Source organism: Hakea prostrata, chromosome 10 (assembly GCF_041222555.1).
Source record: "Hakea prostrata isolate BN-2017 chromosome 10, UWA_Hpros_2, whole genome shotgun sequence".
NCBI lineage: Eukaryota > Viridiplantae > Streptophyta > Magnoliopsida > Proteales > Proteaceae > Hakea > Hakea prostrata.
Genome location: NC_142609.1, coordinates 35381951 through 35400720, shown reverse-complemented (window position 1 = coordinate 35400720; position 18770 = coordinate 35381951). Strand labels below are relative to the sequence as shown.

Below are 18770 nucleotides of genomic sequence, written 5' to 3'. Positions count from 1 at the left end.
ACCCCTAGTACATAATATGGATCAGTGTGTAAAAGGCACTGGAACATATGAATCCATGTGCAAGAGAGTCCATGGAACACTATTATGGTTCATTGAAAAAGAAGGAAATGGTGCCGTGTCAAGATTTGAAACCAATACAAGGTGAGAAGTTGATGGAAAAATAAAAAGGAAGTTTTGAAATAGAATATGGCAAGAGGCAGGCCAGAGGGCAGAGGGGGTGGTGGTGGTGGTGGTGGTGTTCATTTCAAGATCCAATCATGGATGGATGGGAATGGCAAGTGGGGCTGTGGCCTGTGAGTCACGCGTTCGACTAGAAAGTTGCGTGCCGAAAGAAGCCATGAAACGTGTTGTGTTGGTCCAACTCCAGCATGGGTAAAGTTGCAGACAAAAAGAGCTCACCAAGATCCCATGATACACACTACTAGTTTGCAATTTGCATCATGCTTAGGGTAGAAAGAATATTCATTTTCCTTGTTTACTTACTGTTGTCGATTTTGGTTCTGCTTTCACTGTCTCTAACCTAAATGTTAATGTTAGGGGATCTATCTATCTATCTGAAAAGCAAGAGAGTCACCAATTTTAAAAACCTTAAGATTCTCAAATTTTAGTTGTTCTATTCTTTCTAAGGTAAGTCATCTTATCCATAGTTTTATCTTCCTTTAGAACGAAGCAGGGCTTGCTAGATGCGATCCATTCTATTTATTTTTTCTTGTTTGCAGATCATGACCTGATATTTTAATATTTCAATATTTTAAGTTTGTGTACAAACTAAAGGCAAGGTAGAAGCTTCCAATCCTTCACAATAGGAAACACTAACTTGGACCTAACAACGAATCACGATGTAACCAAGGACAATTAAACTAACCATGCATCTAACTAGGAGACATTCCACAAGCACAGCCTACAGCTTATGCATGTGTACATGACATATATGTGCCCAAAGGATTGGGGGCCTGGGGCTGTAGAGTATTAGAAGAAGAAGATGAGGGGTTGGATGAGATGATTCAACTTACTGTTGATTAAAGAGCAGAAAATTAAAGTCAAAGATGTCTTTGAACTTGCAGAAATTCTAGCAACTTGGAGTCTTCAATGAAGATTGAAATTGGTCACTTGGGGAAGGATGAGCAGACTTTCTATTTCAGTTGGTCTCTAAATTCAGTTTAATACTTTCAAAGCATGTCTCAGACAAATAAGAGACTGCTATTGTGTTTCCTTTTTTGTTTTTATTCATCCCCTGCTGTCTATTTCTGTGCAACAGCCTGTAGAGGCTCCCAAATGATTTGTTGAATGATCAAGTTTTGCTTTGAGCAAGTTCTTTATCCCCTTTTGTTGAACTATTTGACCAAATCTTTAGCTATTAGGTAGAGAAGTGCAATCATTGGATGAAGTTATATATCCAATGTATCATAGTCAATGTTAATTATCCCAAACTACATTCTGAGAATGCTTCATTCTTTTCCTGGATATTTTAAATATTGAACTGCCTACAAATGGACCATGCAATATATTATGAGGTTTTGCTGTCAGATGATGAAACAAGAAAACTAACCATAGAAAATCTAGACCAAGGATATGATAAAACAAAAAGGGAAATGTTTATCTTCATGAAAGTGGAATATTTTTGGAATCTAGTTGACTTGTGAGAATCTTTAGGCATGTCTGAAGTACTTAGTCTTGAATTCCATGCATTTAGTACAGAGAGACACCAGGTATAATTCTGCTAGATACTTGGTGGTTATTCTGGCATTCTCATGATAGTGGATTTCATGTGTGTGAGAGAGGTAGCTTATCATGGTATCTTTTTGTTTAATTAGAAGCATGAGATACTAAGTGAGGATCTTCAATTTCAGAAGTGAAAAATAGGTTAGTTAACTGTGAAGCAAGATGGCTAAAGTACCATAAGATATATGACCCCTTGGTGAGAATAAATAAAGTTGAGAAAAAAAAAATCTCAAAATTTAATCTCTTGAAAGGTGCTTCAGGGAATTCTGGAGAAGGATTTTTCTGATAAGGGTTTGATTTTCACAAGAGCTTCATTTTTGGAATGCTGCTGTTTTTTTTATTTCTCTTAATTAACATCTTAGTGTGCCTGATAAGTTATACTCTTATTCCTAGCTATTACATTACATGTAATGGATTTTGTTCTGCTGTAAATTCTAGCCATATATCTTGTTATAATTTGCTCCCTTAATCATGTGATCCTCTTTATTACTCTTAATTTAAGGAGCTGAGTCATTTTTAGCTCATGTCTTCTCTTTTTGACAGATTAATTGGATTGTATCGCACGTAGTGAAAAAGTAATTCCACAAAGTGTGTTGGTGCAAGTGCTGTGAGGACTCTTGAAAGCTTGATTCATTAATTGAAACAAAGAGTTTTTGTTGCCGTTCCTACATCAGTGATGTTACAAGCACCCTCCAGCTTGGTTTTTGCTTTGGGATTCGCTGCAGATGCAAATGACAGATCAGAATATCTCCTCCAGTACTCCATTAGTATAAAAATGAAGATTGTAAAGTAGAGCATTCCTGTTAAATATTGGACTTCATTTGTAAACTTGAATTTGGATTGATGGAATTGGATATTCATTTGTAAATTGAATTTAGATTTTGATGGAATTGAATTTGGCTTTTTGGATTTTTTTTTAATTAAAAAAACCTATCCCGGCGTTTTCTAAACGCCGGCATAAGTATTATATATGCCGGCGTTTTTAAAAAACGCCGGCATAATGTATTATATGCCGGCGTTTCTCAAAACCGCCGCCATTAAAATAACTTTTCACGGCGTTTCTACACATATTTAACGGCGTTTTAGTAAACGCCGCAAAAAGTACTTTTGACGGCGTTTTATAAAAACGCCGTTAAAAGTGCCGTCGTAAGTACCCATCACCGGCGCTTCAATTTAACGCCGCTGTAGCTTTACGGCGGTGCTTTTGCCTGCGTTTGTTGCGGCGTTTTCGAACCGCCGGGAAAGGTTTATGGCGGCGTTTTTTGGCTTATGGCGGCGTTTTCAAAACGCCGCCGTAAGTGCTTTTTCTTGTAAAAAAAAAAAAAAAAAAAAAAAAAAAAAAAAAAAAAAAAAAAAAAAAAAAAAAAAAAAAAAAAAAAAAAAAAAAAAAAAAAAAAAAAAAAAAATTTTTTTTTATATTATTTTTTTTATTAAAAAACCATGAGAGGATGATGAAAAAAGATTAAATCGCCTACACAATACACAAAATTTTGGATTTTTGTTTACTTTAGAGGGGGGGGGGGGTTTCCACAACGTGGAATGACTTTTAATTTCTTAATGGAAATTCACCAATAGCAATTTTGCTTTGCATGGAATTTTTGCTTTCGTTATGGGATGTTTAACTATTTCTATACGTTCTTTTTCTTGCATAACATGAGTATTAGTAGGGATAGGGAAACAAACACAATCAATGGGGATGTAGCTCACATGGTAGAGCGCTCGCTTTGCATGCGAGAGGTACGGGGTTCGATACTCCGCATCTCCACCACTCCCAAGCGTGCAATGATTAATTGCATTCGGTGGAATAGGGTTTCCATCATATCTGATTAAGAAATATGACACAATGCCCCTGTATGAGCTCGCTTCGTTTTGATTGGATGATCCTACCACGTCTCTTTATTTCTTTTATCTTCACCGTTTTTGTGAGTTGTTCGTTGTACACTTGATTTTATACTCTGCTTCTGGGTTCTGATCGCTTGCAAAGTAACTTGGGGAGCGGCAGAGTGGTACGAGAAGATCCAGCAGCCCACTTCCGTGATGTAAGTTGATCTACTTGGAAGTTGGATTAATTTGCACCAAAATTTCAATCTTTAAATATTGAATCTCATTCGTTTTGATTTCTCATTTGGATGTGTATATCTATTGAATTGGTGAAAGCTCATAAATGGTTTTAGTTTGAAGATTTTCCTTTTAACCAGAAAGGCTGAAACTATCTGAAAACTGCTATTTAGCTTTCATGACTTCCCTTCCTTTGTTTTTTGAGCCATACACATATTCTTTTGACTCTGGTTGGAGATTTCATATTTGGTGTTCTTAGAAAGGTGAATTGTATTCTGTTGTTTCATTGATAGAGGAAAAGAGTTAGGTCTGCAAAAATACAACCTCTTAGTACCTTGGAAAATTCCCAACAAACCAAAAGACATGAAAAGAATCAATATGTTCCAACTAGCACCATTTACATACCCTACTGATGAATCAATTACCAAACCTGATGCAGTCACAGAAGAACAGGGGAGTTGCAGAAGAAGAATTAGAAGAGGAGTAGAGGAATTTGAGGACTTTGGAGAATAACTTCTTTCATATCCTTTCTCTATGGCTGAGCTATTACATTTATAATAAAGAAGACAAGAGTAATTTGAGTCGGTTACTCCAGATCTGTTCTCACAACGTGAAGTTTGTTAGTGCAAATAATCTTTCAGAAAGGCGGGAAGTTGTTTGATCCGTCGTGGTCTGCCAGCTGGGCTAAGTTGGACAGCTGGGGGTGTAGTATGTGCATCATGGACAGCTGGAGGTGTGGGATATGTAACATTATCTCCCCCATGTTTGACAACCTTGTCCTCAAGGTTAAAAAAAGGAAATTGCTGCTGAAAGTCTGTGTAAAGAACCCACGTTGCATCGTCTAGAGACATCCCCTCCCACTGAACTAACACCTGGATTTTGGGATCACCTTGGATGAAAACCTGTCATTTTTGTAGAATAGCTGCAGGCAGAATTTCGGGTGGTGGAAGATGTGGCGATGTGGCAAATGGAGGAGGAGTTCCAACGCAAGGCTTGAGGATTGAAATATGAAAAACAGAGTGCACCTGCGAACCTTCAGGAAGGTCAAGTCTGTAAGCGACCTTTCCTATGCGTTCAAGCACCTGATAAGGTCCAAAGTAGCGTCTTCCAAGCTTGGCGTTGAGGCGTTTAGCAACAGAGGACTGGCGATACGGCTGGAGGCGAACATAAACCCACTGCCCAACTTGGAATTCCATATCTCGGCGGTGCTTATCAGCCTGGAACTTCATGCGAGCTTGTGCACGAACTAAATTAGATTTCAGGGTAGTGAAGAGCTCGATCCTGGTTTGGAGAGTTGCAGCCACAGAAGCATTAAGGGTAGACTGGGGAAGATATCGGCTCAAGACTGGTGGTGGCCTGCCATACAAGGCCTGATATGGCAATGTGTTGATGGCATGGTGATGTGCAGTGTTATACCACAGTTCTGCCCACCCCAAGTAGCGAGTCCATCGTTGAGGAGCATCAGCAACAAAACTTCGAAGATACATTTCGAGGGTTCGATTTAGCACCTCGGTTTGCCCGTCGGTCTGTGGGTGATAGGCGGTGCTATAGGCCAAGGTGGTGCCCTGCAATCGGTGGAGCTCCTTCCAAAAGTGACTGAGAAACAGAGGATCTCTGTCGCTTACGATGGAGCGTCGGATTCCATGGTGTCTTACTACATCTGAGAAGAAAGCCTCTGCAACTTGAAGAATGTTAAAACCTGTCGGCAGGGGGCTAAAATGACCATACTTAGTGAGTCGGTCAATCACTACCAAGACAGCCGTTTTACCTTGAGAAGCAGGGAGTCCCGTAATGAAATCCATGGAGATTTCTTCCCAAACCTGTGCAGGGATGGGTAATGGTTGGAGTAAGCCGGCGGGAGTTTGTGGGGGAATCTTAATTTGTTGACAAATGTGGCAGGCAACAACGTAGCGGCGAACTTCTTTGGCGATGCCCTTCCACCAGACATTAGCCGTGAGTCTCTTGAGGGTTCGCATATAGCCAGCGTGGCCTCCCGTTGGGGAATCATGACATTCGTGTAGGAATTCGGTGCATAGTGATGATGAAGAGGGAAGCAGGATGCGTCCTTTGTAGAGCAGGACTCCATTACGATCTTCATACTGTTGATATGCCTCATCCCCAGTATGTATTTTGTTGTATATATTCTGCAATTCAGAAGAAGTGGCTGTTTCATGACACAACTGATCCAAGAAAAGCGGTGAGGGAGTGGTGGTTGTGAGATTTTGTAATTCAGGCATGCGAGACAGGGCATCTGCACCCTGATTATCTCTTCCTGGTTTGTATTGTATCTCAAATTCAAATCCCATTAATTTGCTCAACCAAAACTGCTGCTCTGGTGTTTGAATTATTTGAGCTGTCAGTTCACGAAGGCTACGGTGATCAATGCGGATGATGAACTTACTGCCCAGAAGATATTGCCGCCATTTGGAGATGGCTTGAGTAATAGCAAATATCTCGCGAACATAAGCCGAAGCTGCCTGTAGTCGAGAAGAGAATTTCCGGCTGTGGTAAGAGGTGGGATGCCTTTGCTGAGATAGAATGGCACCGATTCCTTCTTCGGAAGCATCAGTTTCGACGACGAAGGGCTGTGTAAAATCTGGAAGGGCTAGTAAGGGAGCGTGAACAAGCCGTTGTTGTAATGTTCGAAAAGCTTGTTCTGCAACGCTGTTCCATTCGAATTTTCCTTTGCGTAACAGATGAGTGAGTGGTGTTGCAATCTGAGCATACCCTTTGATGAAGCGGCAGTAATAGCCGGTGAGGCCCAGAAAACCACGAACGCCCTTTATATTCTGTGGAAGAGGCCAATCGAGTACAGCTGCAACTTTAGCTTGATCAACAGACAAACCATCTCCAGATACGATATGTCCCAGGTATTCCACTTTTTTTCTTCCAAAGGAACACTTGTTCAATTTAGCATATAATTGATGTTGCTGTAAGGTACCTAACACGGTTTCCAGATGGTGCAGGTATTCTAGCCAAGTTTTGTTGTAGATGAGGAGATCATCGAAGAAGATTAAGACAAATTTGCGAAGGTATTGCCGAAAAATGTGATTCATGGCTGCTTGAAAGGTCGAAGGTGCATTTGACAGACCGAAGGGAATTACAAGAAATTCATAGTGTCCTTCGTGTGTTTGAAACGCGGTTTTCTCCACATCTGTAGGTCTCACCCTAATTTGATGGTATCCTGCTCTAAGATCAATCTTGGAGAAGAAGGTAGCACCGTGGAGTTCATCGAACAGTTCATCCGCAGTAGGGATTGGAAACCTGTCTCGGATTGTAATAGCGTTAAGACGCGATAATCTACGCAGAATCTCCACGTTCCATCTCTCTTCTTGACAAGGAGCACCGGTGATGAGAAGGGACTGATGCTCGGCCGTATTACACCGCTGCTCAGCATCGCCGTGACCTGCCGTTCAATCTCTGTTTTCTGAAAGTGAGGGTAGCGGTAGGGTTTGATGTTTACGGGTTGGGCATCCTTGTGTAAATGGATTATGTGATCATGGGCTCTTTGTGGAGGAAGCCCAGTGGGTTCATTAAAAATATGGGAATAGCGGTCCAATAGGAGATGGAGTTCTTGTTGGGCTATCTCAGTGATGGGCTCATTAGGTGGAGATAATTCAAGACGTAGGAGGACCACTAAATCCCGGGCCTCATAGGCCTTGCGTAAAGCATGGTGTTGTAATTGGGTAGGAGTGTGGTCTGTAGCTCCATTAAGGATAAATGTTCGGTCAGCCTTTGTGAATTGCAGGGTCATCTATTGATAGTCAAAGATAATGGGTTCTAAGGTTGCCATCCATTGGACCCCTAAGATCACATCCGCTCCAAAAATGGGTAGTACATATGCTTCAAGGGTAGTAGAGTAATTTTGAAGAGTTATAGGCATACCTTGCACTAGTCCTTCACATGTGAGCTTATTTCCATCACCGATTAGTACTGATATGTTTTGTGCCTTTTCAACCATTAGATCCAAATATCTAGCCATTTCATTGCGGATGAAATTATGGGTACTCCCCCCATCAATTAGTACTTGAACCGGACGGCCTGAGATGAACCCAGTGAACCGTAATGTAGTTGGTGAATGAACTCCCATGAGTGAAAACATCTCTCGAACCGGGCCCATAGCATGGGTTAACTCGTCATCAGGTATGTTCGTTCTTTCTGAATATTCTGGTTCATCTTCTTCATCAAACTCTAATAGATAAAGTTGTCGTTGCTTATAGCGGTGTCCCGGAATAAACTTCTCATCGCAGTTATAGCAGAGCCCTCTTTCTCTACGGGATTGCATCTCTGTTGAGGTTATGCGTTTGATGGGTATTCCAGAATTCTGCACTGGTGGCGGTGTTCCTTTGATATAAGCAAGAGGTGCAGGAGTAGAAGATCTTACTGGTACAGATGTTGTACGCGTGAAAGAACGTTTGGCCTCTGTTTGTTTTTGCTCTTGAATTCGCGCCAGCATCACTGCATCCATTAATTCTACTGGTCGAAATGCTTTTACCTCGTGTCGGATTTCAGATCGAAGACCAGAAACGAAACAGCTTACCCAGAAATCTGTTGGTAGCCCATCTACTCGATTAGCCAAAGCTTCAAATTGAGCTTGGTAATCAACGACGGTAGAAGTTTGTACCAATTTAGATAAAGCTGCTCGTGGATCTTCATAATCTGTAGGACCAAATCGCATCTCCATTGCTCGAGCAAGGGTGGTCCAAGAATTGAAGAGTTTTGCCTTGCTCACCCATTGGAACCAATGAAGAGCAAGACCTTCCATGTGGATCGATGCGAGATCGAGTCGCTGCTCATCAGGTATTCCATGAAACCCAAAGAATTTCTCCGCTCGGAAAATCCAGCCGACAGGATCATTTCCGTCAAATTTCGGAAAATCTACTCTCGCAGGTCGCATTTGGATCGAACTGGGCACAAATGAATTTGTGGATCCCGGTGGTGATCCGAGTATTCCACGATTATCTGAAATTGGTGTCTCAGTAATTCTTCTTCCTTCCATAGCACTTAATTTGGACATAATCTCAGCCAAAGTGTGTCGTTGTTCTGCTAATGCGGTCTTCTGCTCCTTCATGGATTCCTGAAGGACTCCAATTTGAGTAGTGTGATCCGTTGATGCTGTGCTAAGTTGTCGTAGCAATTCTTCAGCCATTCGAGCTCTGGTTCCGTCGGCAATAGATCCGGCAGGTCGGACCAAATTGATGCAGTCACAGAAGAACAGGGGAGTTGCAGAAGAAGAAATAGAAGAGGAGTAGAGGAATTTGAGGACTTTGGAGAATAACTTCTTTCATATCCTTTCTCTATGGCTGAGCTATTACATTTATAATAAAGAAGACAAGAGTAATTTGAGTCGGTTACTCCAGATCTGTTCTCACAACGTGAAGTTTGTTAGTGCAAATAATCTTTCAGAAAGGCGGGAAGTTGTTTGATCCGTCGTGGTCTGCCAACTGGGCTAAGTTGGACAGCTGGGGGTGTAGTATGTGCATCATGGACAGCTGGAGGTGTGGGATATGTAACAAAACCCATCTTCAAATTAGCCCCCTGATGGATTCTTAAACTATGTAATTGTTTTTGCCCATGCTTATTTATAGCTTTGTTTGAACTTTCACTCTGATTATAGCTACTAAACATACATCGCTTCTACGCGGACTGTGGGACTGTTCAGCAATGGATTTTGAGAAAGTGGTTCACAATGGAGGATGTCACTGCAAACATGTGAGATGGAAAGTGGTAGCACCAAGAAGTGTTGTTGCTTGGAAGTGCAACTGTTCTGACTGCAGCATGAGAGGCATCACCAGCTTCGTAGTTCCTGCCACCTTTTTTGAACTGTTAGGAGATTCCAAGGAGTTTTTCACAACATACACCTTTGACACGCATACGGCGAAGCACACATTCTGCAAGGTTTGTGGCATAACCTCCTTTTATATACCAAGATCAAATCCCGATGGGATTTCTGTGATTATCACATGTGTCGATCCAGGTACGCTGGATCACATTGAGATCAGGAATTATGATTGTAGAAACTGGGAAAAGTCCTATGACCAGTCTTCCGTTGCTTCATTCTCAAAAGTGGAGAATGGTGGACCAGAATGATTCCCAAAAGGAATTGTTGTTGTTATTGTTGTTGTTGTTAATGATTACATAGATAATGAAATGAAAGAAATTAACTCACGTCTTGTTCCATATTGCACAGCAAGTGCATTTGTAAAAAGCATCTACTTTTCCAAGCCTAAGGATTTGTAAGGGTCTCAATTTGTTTTGAATTTGGGAATTCAGTTTGGCAACTGGTTATTCATTGACATCCTTATGCTAAGCTTTAGGTCGAACAGAAATTGATTTGGTTTATAATTGGTTAGTATGATTGGGCTTCAAACCTATTGTAAGCCGGCTTCTAGGTTGTAACCACATAAATTAATTCATGGTAGATTGCTTGGAAATTGGTGATCATTAGGTGGATGTGCTTCTAACAAAGTGGGTAGCCTTCTATATCGAAACATTAAGATCAAGGAAGTCATGGATTTGAAGCTTTGTTCATACATATCTTCTCCCCCAATCCCCCCCCCGCGCCTTTTCCCATTCCTTGGCAGGTTTGATAATGACTAAAAGAAAGAATGGTGATCACCATTCACCAGCATGAGGTGATTTATATATTTATTTATGGGCTCGTATTTGGGAATTGGCAAGGGGAGGGGGTTGTTAGATTGAGCTTCGCCTTTTAAACTCAAATATTTACGTTGGATATGCTAGCCTATCCCTAACTAGAACCCTAACCCTGGTCTTTTAAGAGAAATAATGCCAGGTTGAGCCAACTTAGACCGACACCTAGATCTTAACTACAAAAAAATAAAACAATTTATAATTGTATATTATTACTCTACTTTCAACAAAAATATCATATAAGGTTGTAGGGCCCCATCCATGGTTGAACACTCACTCTGGACCTTGTCCTAACCCTAATCTAGCACCATTGGACTCACCCACTAGGTCAGAATTTTGAGCCCAAATCATACCAGGCCAAATGTAGATCATGTGTAACATCCTGACCTAGAGGCTATTTGGATTAGCTCAATGGTACGGATTCCTGCACAGGGCCCATTAGATCTGTCGATGCGATAGCATAAGTAGCTTATGTCCACATTGTCCACAACAAATATAACAAGTAGAATCTATTAAATTTGGAAAGAGAAGATACATCATTTCCTTGTCTTTAACATGCTCAATTTTACAATTGTCCAGTTGTACTACTGAAATTACATAAGTGAAATATTTAGCTTGGTTGTGCCTTAGTCTACTCCCTATCTCCCTAGATGTTGCTGTCCCAAACTTGTGGTTCCATCTCAAAGAAGAAATCCCCAAGAGGTGTACTCGTGAGGAGAAAAAACAAGCACAATCATATGCATGTGATGCTCCCATACATCTTATAATGCATATCTCTAACTTTAGTAACACACTTTATGGATACCAGTCCTCAGGGACGGTCTCTCAATCCATAAAGAAAGTGCACGATCAAGGATATAGGGTAAGGGCCACGTTTCGTACCACGATCGGGATTAAGGGATATTAGGTCCACACTAGGCTCACAATCTCTCATTATCCTCACCATCCACTCGTCACAACAATGGCATAGACTAGCGCATGTGGAGACTTACCTAGCCAAATACAAGGTCTCTTATCTGGGTGCACTCCATGGTTTAGGAAAACCACCCTCAAGCAACCTGCTATCTTGGACATACACCCCAACACCTAGGCCACCACTTAAAGCCCTGCTATCTTGGTAGTGACATGAATGGCATACTAGGGTACCCAATGTCTCCTTATGGCTTGTCTATTGGGCGACCACAAGTATCACTACTCCATACCAAGGTTTGCCAACCTCAATACCCCTGTTGATAGGTTGCTTGCACGCTAGGATGAGCTTAACCCAGTGCAACTATAGGGTCATAGATGTATATGCAAGTATGCATGAGTGTTCGGAGGCAATGGCCATAGCCACCACCCTCGTCATATATAAGGATACGGTTCCCCATTTACCCTTGATCATCTACATTGATATATAGCATTAAGATAAGGATAAGTAAAACATTAATAGACAAGCATAGTGTGTGTGTTTGTGTGTAGGACCCACATGTTATATTATGGATTTATGTAATTATGTCATACATAGTAACACATTCATATCACATCATACATAACAATCATGGCAATCAATTATATAAATAGCATCCTAAGTCTAACATCCATTTTCTCCTCACCTTGTATGGATTTCCGATTCAATCCATTTGCGGTTTCGAGTTGGGTTGTTATATTCCGACATACACATGTTAGTGTCTGTGTAGGAATATCCATCTCCCAAAGTTCTCCTAATATTTAGCCTCAAGCCACCCCTTGTCAACACCATGGTAAATACAACATCCTCAGCGGACAATTGTTGTATTGATTGGAGGGTCTCCAGGAGGAAAACCAGACCGAAATTTGGGTCTTCTTCTCCCCCCAGTTCTAGTAAGCTTCCAGCAAATGTCCCTCACCCAAAGACCCTTTTTTTATATTTTAATTTCCAGGTAAATTAGCCCCCTATTCTATTCCTCAACTTGGGTTCCATTTCATCCAACTTTGGGGTTTCAAACCCAATCTTTCACCATCCTAACTAAATCACCATTTTATCCATTTCTATAGTTTACTCTAAGGCCTTGGAACATGCATAAACTATTAATAGGAAAAACCCCTTTGTTTTTCCCATTCCCTTGCATTGGTGGTTCCACCAAATAACCCATACTTAACCAAATGTCACGAAACTTACATAGATAGGTAGGGGACAATGAGATTCACCTTGTACTAGTGTTTTCTCAATAGAATACACAAGCTTCAACCTTCGATAAGTCTTGCCAACCCTTGGTCTTATAGCTCTTCTTTCCCTTCTCCCTCAAGCTACTGTTTGACAGGGTTTTTCATGAAATGAAGACTTCCCTTTGCATCAGGGTTATTTCTAGGGTAGACGGCCTCAAATTTACAATTTCATTTTACCATTTTATCATCGACTAGCTGGGTCCGGCGGTCAGTACATCAATTGGCTGGTCCAACAATCTCATACTGGGCCTTTGGTGGCTACTGTTACCCTAATCATATTTAATACTCTCTCCCCCATATTCCATGGTTTCCTTCCTCCCTTTTACTAGGTCTCTAAGTCTGATCTATTCCTGGAATGGATTCTAAACTTAAAGGTCGCTCTTGACTTGTCAGACCCCACCGGTTCCAAGGTTAACCCTTCATCGCTAAAAAGGGGAAATGTTACATCATGACCAAACCAGATGCACCAATCAACAATGACTTGTTTTTACTTCGGATTACAACAAAGTAAATTTCCTTGTTGTAAAGTCAAAAATGACTTGTTTTTAACATATAATTAGAGCATCATTAGCTTTGGTTTACATATTTCTATGTTATTCATTTTTTTAGCTAGTCCAAAAAACCAGATGCACCAATCAACATTACTAACACAAATCCTCTATGTCCAGGCAAAGCGTGGGTCCGTGCATCCACCCGCTGGATGCCCTAGCTGTAGTACCAAGCAACCATGGTTGGTATCATCGGCAGCGCATCCAGTGGGCAGACACACAGACGAAGACTCTGCCTAGTTGCAAAGGATTTGGACTCTAAGATTACACAACCCCCCTCCCCCCCCCCCCCCCCAAAAAAAAAAAAAATCTTATACATTTAAGAAACCAAGGTTTTGTAGCTTAGCCATAAGTACTAGTTATAGAAATTTACTAATAGATACCAGTTAATGTAGGCCCATACAAATTGGATAATGGACTAGCTCAAACCCATGATTATAATTCTTAAAATTGTAATGGATATCAACCCACATAACCGGCCCATTAAATAATTAATTGCTCAACAAGTTTGAATTTTATCTAATGACAAACCTACTATGGGAAACACAATATTACTCTTCACACTATGATTTTTTTTTTTTTGGGGAACTAAACTTCTTTCAAATAGATGACATTGATTATGCATGGGTTGATAGTAGCGGAGGAAACGAGAGGGGAAAATAGGGTTTCGTAGAGTTGGGTTCATGTTTTTCTTCTTCATGGAGATCGTTTGAGATATCTTTTGGTCTTTATGGGTATGATTCTGCATGTTCTTATGTCTTTCCTCTTTTCTTGAGCTTGAAAATCTGGATTTCGCAGTCGGCGAGTTGGCTAATTGAGGTGGTTGGATTTCCCTCCTGATAGCAATTTCAGCTATGATCGAGACCTTTTTGTTCATTTCCAGTGCTCTCTGTTATGACTTGCCTTGATCTCTTTCGGATCGAGAACATTTCTCTTCACCTGAAACTCTTCTGCTAGGTACGGATCTTGTTACCTTTTCCCCACTGGCTATGGATCCACCTTGTTCGAGGTTAGTGCTTCTCTCTCCTTTCCTCTGGTTTTCCCCAATTTTAACAGCATAATTTCTCTTCATTATTTTGATCACTGGTTGCTGCTTTTCACTTGTGTTTATTTCTGCATTTATTTCAAATCATTTTTACTTGTTGCATGCAAAATGTTTTCTTGAAACTTGATTTATTTGCGACGATCTGTGCATGTTTTTGCTTGCGGGGTTCGATATGATGTTTGAGCATGATTTACCCTAGAAACCCTCCCTCTTCTATTAGCCTTATCTCATTTTCTTCCTGGAAACTCTTCGTCTTCCCCTCTACTTGCTGCTCTCTACCTTCCCTTGGCGGCGATAGGCTTTCATTAGGTCTACTTTCCTGCAATTCTCATCTTCTAATCTCTCCATGGATTCTTTTCCCGTCTAGATTCATTGGCTATTGCTTCTACTCTTTGTCTATATATCTTCGGAGATGGTTTTGTTTACCTTATCCCTTAGGAAACCTACATTAGGTGTTCGACACGATTAGTGTTAGTAAAACTGTGTTTAAGTACTTTGTGGCTGAGGCTAGTATGGCAAACCCATCCCCTACTCAATCCTCCTCCCACCTCCACTCTGATTCTCTCCATTTTCTCCCAAATGACCCTTCAGCTGAGGGATTAGCAGCTGACTTTGTTACGAAATTAGACCTTCCTGTTCACCGTATTCACAAAGTCTCTCTTTCGTCACAACAACTCAATGAAGTGCAGCATGACCTCAATATACTATCATTGGGTGGGTTCCTTATGGTATTCACATTACTTATTTTGAGTTGCAGAAAATGGTCCATGGAGGATGGAAATCTAAATCTGTTAAAGTTGATGGTTTCCATCTCATTGAAGGAGCCCTTGATAGGTTCATCATCAAATTTGCTCGTGCGATAGATATGAATGTGGTTTTGTTTTCTCAACCTTGGTATTACGAGAACCATGTAGTTTTCAGGCAACCTTGGGATCAATCCATTCCAGCCAACATTTCCCCCTTTCCTTTCGGTATCATGTGGGTACAAATCACAAACCTGCACTGGAGTTTACATAAGAATGAGATCCTTCATGATCTATTCTCCACAGTTGGACATGTCTTTGAAATTGAAAACCCCGATGGTCCTGTTACTTCTAACAATCTTCCAGCAGCTAGAATTGCCATCCCACTGAACCTTGATCTTGTCAAATCAGTGATTTTTGAGATTACTCCAAACAAGCATCAGGTGATTTACTTCAGCTTCGAGTATCTTCCTTCAAACATTTGCCAAAACTGCATTAGAATTGGCCACAAAGCTTGTGATTGTCCCTTTAAAATTTCCGATAGGTTGATTCAGTCCATCTCTTCCATTCTTGATTTGGTGGAGCCCAGAGATAGTCAAGCTAATATTCAACATACATCTCCCACTTTCTAAGAAGCAAGACAGCATTATTTGGGATCAAACCTCATCTGGTAACTTCACGGTTGCCTCAGCTTATAAAGTATTTTGCAACAGTAATACCCACCAGAAGTCCATTCCTTGGTTAAAGTTGCAGCATCTCCCCTTAGCCCCAAGATTCATTCACTTTACCTGAAAGTTACTCCATCAGAAACTTCCCACACCAAACTTGCTCAAGAACAGAGGATGTGATATTCCAAATATTTGTTACCTATGCTCATCTAATATGGCTGATATGGATCATATTTTATTGAAATGTCAATATGCAAGATAGATATGGAAACAATTTAGAATCTGCTGGTGGAATCATTCAACTAACATCGTTGATCAGCTAATCAACTGGATTGCAGCTACTAAATCAAATTCTCCATCAGGTATTGCTGTTACACTACATATTACTACTCTGTGGATTATCTGGTCTTCTTTCAACAAAGCAAGTTATGGTGATTCCTTCAAAAGTCCAAGGCAAGTATGGTGGCTTGCTCAATCTCTACATGCTGAGTACCTTCATAACTACCATTTTAAGGCAGTTAGATCCAAAACCATGAATATTCAGTGGACTGCTCCTCCCAAGGATCACATTAAATTCAATATTGATGGATCATCCATTAGACTTCCGGGCAATCTCTTTGCAGCTGGTATTGGTGGAGTTGCCGGAAATCATCTTGGGCATTTCATTCTCAGTTTCGCATTCTCGAAAGGCTGCCTCAAAGCTCTTCAAGTTGAAGCCTTAAAGACGGCTTTACTAGTGGCTCTTTCCAGAAATTTGAAGAGAGTGATCTTTGAGGGTGATAATGAAGTTATTATCAATATCATTAATCAACAAGAATCCCCAAAGCCATGGAGTATCTCACATATCATTGAAGACATCCTTATATTGAAGAATCAATTTGAATCTATAGCTTTTGTACATACCCTTAGAGAAGGAAACAATGTAGCTGATCGGCTGGCTTCCTTTGTTGCCAAATCACAGTTCTCTTTATTGTCTTTTGTCCCCCCCCCCCTTGATACATTGGCTTTTGTATTTTGACTATGCAGGTTGTAACTTCCCTAGGGGTTTTTCTTTCAAATAAATGTCTTTTGGCACAAAAAAAAAAAAAAAAAAACAAAAAAAAAAGAGAGAGAGAGAGAGATTATGCATGGGTTGACACCATAGAATAAATATAAATTATGGCAAAATTATCTTTTATGTCAGTTGGTACAATGGCTTTTGAGGTAGGGGATGGTTGAAAGCTGGAAGTTGAAATGAATAACCCTACAAACATTACTACAAACCGTATTCTATATCAAATACAGAGTCATACATATAACTTTAACATCGTGAAACTACCTTCCTCTCAGTCATTTTATCAAACACCTTTTGTACATTGTCCATAGAATGAAAATTGACAACCAAAAACACCAAGCACCACTCAACTACATGCTCTCAGTCATTTCACTAAAAACTTTACGTGCGAGTCCGCAAACCACCCCATTTTCTTGGAAGTATTGACAAATGATGAGTGAAGAGCTGCGTGTAAAGTCAATGATATGATGGAGAAAGATTGGTTCAAATTGAACTAGATGTGTTCTTGTTTGTACCGCCTGCAATTCAATATATGTTTTGAACTATTGAGGATCAAGAAAATGGTGGTGGTGAAGGCACAAAGCTGTTGAAAGAACCTCTCGATGGCAGATCCAAATGCATGAATTGTGGAGGTTGCATTATTCTGTCCTACTGACGGGTTTTCTTTCCTTTTGCGTTTTAGCGAAAATCGATTTCAATTCAATTAATTAATAAAACTTATCTATTAAATGTTTAAATTGACTTTGTAGTAGTATTATAGCAAAGAGGAGTTTGTATCCAATGTAACCTCTAAGAATGAGAGAGTTTGAACCTCCTCTCTTTTTTTTCTTCTTTGTAAATAGGACTTTATTTTAAATAAGGCAAAGAGCACACAGCTTGATTACAAAGAGAAATCAACCAGGGGTGGGAAGATGGCCAACTTGTCGTTCCTTTCGACAAAAGACCTTCCCTAGCTAGAGAGTGAGCTACAAAATTGCTTTCTCTACAAAATAATTACATATGAATGTCTAATTGAATGTATAAGTTTGTTTAAATTGATAAATACTTATCAATTCAGAGGTATTTCTTTTCCATATCAAACTAAACACCAACCAAAAAAAGAGACGGTTTTCATAAAAGGGAAGAAAAAAAAAATCTACAATTTCATAGTATAAGAACACAATTTTAAGGCAATGAATCATAGTACAAGATTTAATTTAAAAGTGTTTTTGGTTTTAGAATTTGTTTATGGTTTACCATCCGGTGGAGCTTGATGAATGAGCTTGTAGTCTCTATGTTATTACTTACTATTTGGGTTCTTGATTTCTATAGAGTGGGTGGGTGGGTTTTCTACAACGTGGAATGACTTTTAATTTCTTAATGTAAATTGACCAATAGCAATTTTGCTTTGCATAGAATTTTTGCTTTCGTTATAGGATGTTTAACTATTTCTATACGTTCTTTTTCTTGCATACCATGAGTATTAGTAGGGATAGGGAAACAAACACCATCAATGGGGATGTAGCTCACATGGTAGAGCGCTCGCTTTGCATGCGAGAGGTACGGGGTTCGATACCCCGCATCTCCACCACTCCCAAGCGAGCAATGATTAATTGCATTCGGTGGAATAGGGTTTCCATCATATCTGACTAAGAAAGATGACACAATGCCCCTGTATGAGCTTGCTTCGTTTTGGACTTTTGCTATTATCGCGCAAAATTGGCTCAGGGAGGTGGATGTTCCTACCACGTCTCTTTATTTCTTTCATTTTCACATTTTCTGTGCATAACAAGTTTCAAAGAGATTGAACGGTAAGAACAATAATCGATTTCTCAAATCTAATGGCGCAAGCAGGTTTCCCTAGACTGATTGAAGTGATTTGTGAGTTAGTTCGTTGTATATCACTTGACAAGGGTTTGATGGCGGCAAGAGAAAGAAAATGAAAGCCAATTAAGAAGATCATTTCTGATATTTGAATTTGAAAACACGTGGGAGATACTTTTGACTATTTTTTTTTTTCTTTTTTTAACTGTTTAATTTAATAATCAAGATATTGATTTTATACTCTGCTTCTGGGTTCTGATCGCTTGCAAAGCAACTTGGGGAGCGGCA

The 18770-nt window shown here is 40.1% G+C and overlaps 2 non-coding genes and 1 pseudogene across 2 annotated transcripts; all 3 read left to right on the top strand.

The window, feature by feature from the left end:
• The first annotated feature begins 3414 nt into the window (after positions 1-3414).
• TRNAA-UGC (transfer RNA alanine (anticodon UGC)) lies at positions 3415-3487 on the top strand. The gene has a single exon. It is a non-coding gene; the product is annotated as a tRNA-Ala (tRNA).
• A 5957-nt stretch (positions 3488-9444) lies between these two features.
• Positions 9445-9870, top strand: LOC149002654 (uncharacterized; annotated as a pseudogene).
• Positions 9871-18173: 8303 nt separating this feature from the next.
• Positions 18174-18246, top strand: TRNAA-UGC (transfer RNA alanine (anticodon UGC)). The gene has a single exon. It is a non-coding gene; the product is annotated as a tRNA-Ala (tRNA).
• The last annotated feature ends 524 nt before the right edge of the window (positions 18247-18770 follow it).